The sequence below is a fragment of the Falco biarmicus genome, chromosome 15, assembly GCF_023638135.1.
Source record: "Falco biarmicus isolate bFalBia1 chromosome 15, bFalBia1.pri, whole genome shotgun sequence".
In the NCBI taxonomy this organism is placed as follows: domain Eukaryota; kingdom Metazoa; phylum Chordata; class Aves; order Falconiformes; family Falconidae; genus Falco; species Falco biarmicus.
Genome location: NC_079302.1, coordinates 16,495,069 through 16,501,838, shown reverse-complemented (window position 1 = coordinate 16,501,838; position 6,770 = coordinate 16,495,069). Strand labels below are relative to the sequence as shown.

Sequence of the window (6,770 nt, the reverse complement as noted above, 5' to 3'; positions counted from 1 at the left end):
ATTAAAAATAAAGTTTCTTTAAAGCCCTGAATTCTGTTTATAAAAATAGATGGTGAACATACGGTGCAACATAAAAATCCATGTGGTCCTGGAAAAAAGCAGAAAGCACTTTAGCCTAAACCAGATGTGCGAAAGAGAGCTCCTAAACGTATTTTGTATTTTTTATTTCTGTGTATGTGTGTGTGTTTGTGTATGTGGGAGATATTTTTGGTTCCTGCTAGGCTTCTTTGCAGCAAAGCCCCTTTCTAGAATTTACTTTCCTTTATTAGAGTTGCAGCTCGGCTTTGTGTGGGCCTCTGGGGGTTTTGGCCAGCCGTTGGCAATTTCTCTCAGACACCCAATTACCCCTGACGTCAATGCCGTCTCTCCCATCTCCCTTGGGTGCCCACATTTTTTCCTTTGTAACACTAATAGCTGACTAGCTAAGTGCCTGTTATTTCCTTGGCAGAAGATTTGATTGTGTTTTGGGCCGGATACTAAATCCAAAAACTATGTAAAAATGTCAATAGGTGAGTGCACATTGATTTCGGTTAGTCACAGTGATATTTGAGCCCCTTTGGGGGCTCTGTCTGGGGAAGTATTTTACAAGAAAGATAATATAACAGAAAATTACTGGAGCTGCACAGGTCTCTGGTGGATTTCTTAGGGGCCTGCTAAGTTTCTGTAGAATCAACAAATGCTTTATTAATCTAAATTTGCGGTTTTGTTCCTGCCTCTCTTCAGATGGTTCGGGCTTGCCGGAGGAGGCTTGGCGGGAGTGGGGCGGCCGGCGGCAGAGCCCAGCCAGGCCGGGGGCGGCCACGGGCCCCCTCCTCACCCGGCCGAGGCCTGTGGCGGCAGATAACGCGGGGGACGGAGGGGGTCCCTGACAGCTGTGCGGGGCTGGCACTGACTGGGAGCGCCTGATAAGGGCCCCGCGCGGGAGCCAGCCGCCAGCGCTGCACCACCAGCGCGCTGCGGGGCCACGGCGACTGGCAAAGAAAGTTAAACACAACTGGTCCGGGGGTGGGAGGGAGGGCTGCGCTGGAAGATAATGGTAATTGATTGAATCAAAGTCGCAGAGCAGCCTTGTTTTTCCTCGCAATTAATTTTTTTTCTAATTTTCAGACTGAAGTATCCGAAGAGCTCAGGTTGCACCGAGCACATGCTGCACTAAAAGATAATAAGCACATGCCCTCTTCAGCTTTTTGGGGGAAATTCAGGCCAAGAAAAGGCACAATTAAATAAAATGCACCCCCCTTAAAGTTACAAGCGCACGGCTCCAAGCTCAGTGGAGCATGCTTTTAAGGACAAGGAAAATCAATGGCTTTGTCAGGTCGCTGGGCTGTGTGTGCTGGCTACCGAGGACGAGAAGTCAATTTGCCCACAAAGCCTACAGATAGTGACACCAGAGAAGGGGGATCATCTGGGCACTGCGGTGCGCAGCATGCGTGCGTTGGGCGTTTCTGCAGCTCTTCTTCCTCTCCTGCTCCCCACCACAACCTCGTACCCCATAGCACAAGATGTATGTAGAGGAAAATAGAGATTCTTGCCATTGGTATTTTATATCAGTTACTTTCCAGTTTCATTTTAGCCAGTTTGGATCTTTTTCACTAGCAACCAGTCAGCCAGATTTTTTTTTTTCCCACTTCTTAAGGGGAATCCCCCAATATAGCATTCAGGAGCAGTAGTAGTTTGTGTGCTTTAAGTAAATAAAACCTTTTATACTTTTCAGTCTTTGGCAATTGCATCCTCAAGCAGTAAAATCTTATGTCAGCACAGCGTGTAGAGTGCAGGATACCTAATAACTAGTAAACCATTTTAAAAAGTCTTCTGCTTGATCAGACATGGTGCTTAACGTATAGTGCTGTATCTCGCCTAGTAGGCAATTAGTATTGAGGGGGGAAAAGCCTCCCCTGTAGACCATGACACCATAGACCTAAACTGGCATTTTTTCACGTTAGATTTTTCTTTCTCTAGTGGAGGGTATTTCTTTGCCTATTTTAAAAATAATTCTCTAAGAATTAACAGACTGTATTGAGGGTGTTGTATATCTTAAACGAACATTGCAAGCACTAGCAGTGTATTCTTCTTCCCATACAGACATCGTGTAGAGTGGGCAGGCAAAAGCAGTATTGTAGTGCCAGAGGACTAGAAATCAAATTTTGGGTAGGAGAGAAAACCCCTAACCTGGGAAATAAATATTAACCAGGGATTTCTGCAACCCACTTTTGGTGTGATTTCGTTGGTTCCCATCGTGGAACAAGTGCATGTGTGGATGTACTGGTGAAATAAATGGGCCTTATTGAGGTAAGACACTGTGGTTTATTTTATCATGAAGAGGCTGGGGTTTTCACTGGAGCTCTGTCGTGTTTTCCCCAAAGCGGCAACAGAAGATTTCTTTGTACGTGGGCTGAAGTTTCATGGGATTTTTCTCAACTACTGAAATGGTGGAGCATTTGCTGGATGTTTGGGCTGGAGAAGGGTATCCTGAGGCCCTGAGCGTAGTTTCTGTGAATCACAGCTGATATCCTATCAAACACACTAAAGGGTCTCCTCTGCCGAAAGAGCTGGTAATCTGCCTTGTCATGACCATTGATTATGAAATGGGCAAGCCAGCTGTGAAGAAAGATTACTTTCTTGAAGGCATCATGTAAAAACTTTGGCCTAATGCCAACACAGCCATTGCTGATAACCTTAGGCGGGGATGTGGTTCAGATTAGAGGGTCCTTGTGTGGAAAAAAGATTTTTTTGCTTTCTCCTGGTAGGCTTGAGAGCCTACAGGGTTACTGCAGCCAACCTCCCCTCTTTGACATTCCAGCTTCCAGTATAGTTAAACTCACAAATGTAATGAGGTCTGGTCTCTTTAGCCACTGCCATATGACTGACAGAGCGGCGCTGCCCTTCTCTGCCTTAAAGACAGCTGAGGAGGGGCTTCTGGGCAGCCGATGGCTGACTGGAGCAGTGCTCAGGACCACCCGTTCCGTTCCGTCCTCCTCTGGCCAGTGCCCTCAGCCTGTTGGCCTCAGAAGTGCTGACAGCAATGCGGGAAACAAGTGCCGAAGCGAAAAGCACTGTGAGGTCCTTTGGACAGAGAAAAGTGAGTAAAATTAATGGAGATAACATGCACCCACATGGGTGGGCCACACACCGCTGGCCCAGCTTCATGCTCCTCCGTGCTAAGGCATGTTACTGACAGCAGGGCTGCTGCCAGGCTGAGCTGTGGCGGCTGGTGTTGAGCACCCTCCCAGCCACCAGCCCTGCCTGGGAGGAGCGTAGGGAAAGGACAAAATCTGCTTCTGCTGGAAACAGATTTTACAAATGGCTCCTGTGCTAAGGGGCGATGCTGAGCTTTGGGGTGTGGGTCAGTCTGTAGGGCACTGAGAGCTGGCAGTCGCAGGCAGCTGGCAGAGCAGGCCTCTGATGAACAAACTCCTGAAGGGGGCATGTTTTAACTTAAAACCGAAACAAAAAGGCCCCACTGGCGGCGTGGCCCCAGGTGAAGGCTGGCAGTGACCCGCAGCTGTTCCTGTGCCACCTCACCCCAGCGTGGGCGCTGGGGGTGTGAGGTGCCGGCTCCCGCCTCGGCCCGCAGGCAGCCACAGCAGCCACGGCAGCAGGGCGGCCGCACCACGCTCCACACGCTGAGGTGGGACCCGCTCTCCTGGCCCACAGGTGTTTCTGTGGGGTGGAGGGGGCCTGGGGGCCGTAGCGGGCAGTGAGGGGACAGGGGTGGCGGGGGCACAGGCCCGGGGCCCTGAGGGAAGAGGCCAGGGGGAGCGCGAGGCGTGGGCGGCGTGTGCGGTGGCTGTGGCGGGAAGCAGGCAGGCAGGCCAGCGCTGTGTGCAGGGCGCAACAGGGCCGGCACCCGTGAGGAAAGAGGAAGGTTGCAGGCACTGGGGCGGCTGGCAGGTGCTGGGGTGAGCGCTGGTGTGAGGCAGCGGCAGGGGCTGCTCCTGCGTCCCTGTCTTTACGTGCCCTGTGTCTGCGCTGCGCCGGGGGCCTGTGCTCAGGGTGGCTGTAGGCAGCCTGCCCGCCGCTGGGCTGTTGTGCCTGGGCCGCGGCTGCCGGAGGCGGAAGGTTTCCCTCTGCTCAGGAAGCAGCAGGCAGCACCTGCTCTCTACTTGCATCTTCCTCCTTCCTGCAAACGGGGCAATTTTCATCAGCTGGGTTAGTGATAGACGGAGAGTTACACAGACCAGCATAAAAGTATGTACCCTGGGTGCTTGTGTGGCTCTCCTGAGGGGTCACTCCTTCCCAGTGCCCTGGGGGAGTGGAGGCCCAGCCTCACGTGTTTGACTTGCGGGGAGGTTATCCCGCCCTGCCGCCCCGGCTGTCCCGTGGAGCTGTGGCGGGCACCTTTCCTGAAGGCCTGTAAAGCAGGAGCAAGCTGTTGCCTACAGGCCACCACTGAAAAACATTTAAGTAGGGACATCAGTGTGGCGTCTTTCTCTTTGAACTTCAAGTGGAGCATCAGCTGATGAACAACGCCTTAAGGTTTGTTTAAAAAGTGACTTTTATCTGGATTTCCATTTCTTTGCCTTTCCCAGAGCAAGCGCAAAAGTCATGCTGTTGGGTAGGATAGTGGATAAAGGAGAATTTTTACCTCAAAACAGATGGCTATATGTTAAGATACATTTAAGAAGAGACTAATTCACTGGGAAACAGACCTGTATACTTGTTCTGCCACATCTTGGCTTTTAAATGGATAGCAGGAGATAAACATACTGGGGGAGAAGCTGGGTGAGTTCTTGTAGCAGTTGAAGGTGGGAGAGTAGTAACAGGGTTGGGAGGTGGCAATGGATGGAGTGGAAACATCAGCACGGGAGGGAGCAGAAAAGGGAAGAATGGAGAGGGAAGCACCACCAAAATGATTTCTGTCTCTCTGGTAAGAACTTGGGATGTTTATGAGTGAAGCAGCTCCTGCTTTTCCCTGCTTTGTTACAGACCTGTGTGGCCTTGCAGCCCAGGTCTCCTTCCATTCCTGGGTGTGGGCTTTGTCTATTACCAGACAAAAGTGTCGCTAAGGTATAGCATGGTCTTCAGGTAAATACTTTCAAATTAGGGTTGTTCTTGCCATATAATTTGTAGAGTTTCACTCAAGTCACAGCCAGAACCTTACATCTGCCCTGGAGAATAAGGAGGAAATTCACCAGGTTATTTTAAGTTGGTGCTGTGGAAGCATGCAGTAATATATCCAAGTTAAACTCAAAGGGAAATGGTCAGATTGGTTGCAGGTTTATAGTTGCATTAGGTTTATAGTTGCATTAGGAACCTCACATGAGCCTTTAAAAATGTTTTAGAATTGAAAAACTTAAAGGATTTGAGCAAAGATTGTTACACAAAAGTCATCAGTATGAGAGGGCAAGTTGAGTAAGGCATCAGTTAATTTATGTTTGAGATAGCCAAGTGTACATTAATACTGTATTCTAGCAGTGTGTATGACAATTAAGAAACATCAGAATTACGCTTTGTCTTTTAGTTATATGCAGGTGTGCAGCAGAGTTGTGAAGTTGTTCTTTTGACTGTTAGGGCCAGGTTGAAGGAGCTGAGCAATAGTGCCTTTCTGAAGGGTGTAATCTTTAATTTGAATTTCCTAATCTTGGAATATGTATTAAATTCACCTAGGTCCTCTTGTAATTTTGACAAAGTTTCTTTTTACCTGGACCTTTGTTATGTTGGGAACAGTCTCTCAATTGATTGCCAAGCATTCACCCTCTCTTTTATATTGCTTTTATAGCTCCACATTGTCCTTGATCTTGCATTCACTGAGCTGGTATACAAAGCAGTTGGCAAGGAGAGTGAATGACTTCAGGGAGGAATAGACTTACATGCTCTGACCATGGAGATGACAGAAAAGTAGAGGAGAAGATGGAAAGAGGGTGAGCATGGTCTTGACATCAGGGAGGCTGATGGACTGTATGCCAGAGAAAGGTTAGAATAACAGACTACAGATAGGGAAGCGGATGTGAGACAGGATGGCAACTGGCAAGAAGAAAGTGAGGAATGTCAAAACAGCGTGGGGAGGAAGAAGAAGAAAAGACTGATGAAAGGTAGAGTGGGTCCAGAAACACCAACTAAGAAATGAAACAGAGAGGGTAAGATTGTTGACTCAGAGGAAGAAATTAGAAGCATGAGATGAAATGAATAATTTCAGCAGAGGGTAATATCTTCCACACTTAAAAATCAGAAACTTAGTAGAAAGAAGAAATACATCTACTTTATTTTGCTATTCTATGCTTTTGGCCAGGCAGCTCTGTCAACCACTGAGTGCTGCTCTGCTTTGTTTTCCAACATCAACCTCTGCCTCATTACATCCCTGAGATGCTGTCATAGAAATGAACTTGGGAACCAAATGTCCTGGCAAGGTACTGTCTTCTCTGCCCAGTGATAGATGGGCTTCCAGGAGCTAGTCTGTTAGAGTTGTTTTTCTTGTAATGTATCCTCAAAAAAAAAAAAAGGGGGGGGGGGGGGGGGAGAAAGAAGTGATTACATTTTCTCCAGTGTGCCCTGTGACTTTCTTGTGGTAGCATCAAAATAACTTTGAGGAACAGTTGATATAAAGGTGACCTCTATACATCCCTTCCAGACTAAATTATTCTGTGATTGATCCTTCTCACAAAAAAGAAATCTGTAGTGGAGTGTGAAGTTTGAGTTTTGTTTCTGGTGCAGTTTGAAAGGGCTTAATGTGCAGTGTTCTGTTCTAGCGAAGTTAAATAAGAATTATCCAGGTGATTGACTTCCACAGTCAAATCAGAATTCCATAAACCCAGCAGCAAATGTTGCTTGAG

The 6,770-nt window shown here is 48.1% G+C and overlaps 1 protein-coding gene across 6 annotated transcripts in view; it reads left to right on the top strand.

The window, feature by feature from the left end:
- The window catches only part of ZNF423 (zinc finger protein 423), a 234,685-nt gene that overhangs the window by 94,415 nt on the left and 133,500 nt on the right, over positions 1-6,770 (top strand). The window contains exon 1 of one of the 6 annotated variants that reach the window (XM_056360987.1): positions 3,445-3,628. The exons of 3 other annotated variants lie outside the window; for them this stretch is intronic. The gene's annotated coding sequence lies outside the window, so the exon portion shown is untranslated. Of the gene's footprint in view, positions 1-3,444; positions 3,629-4,088; positions 4,189-4,217; positions 4,477-6,770 lie in introns of those variants that run through there. 2 more of the 6 variants (XM_056360988.1, XM_056360989.1) reach the window with 2 other exon arrangements.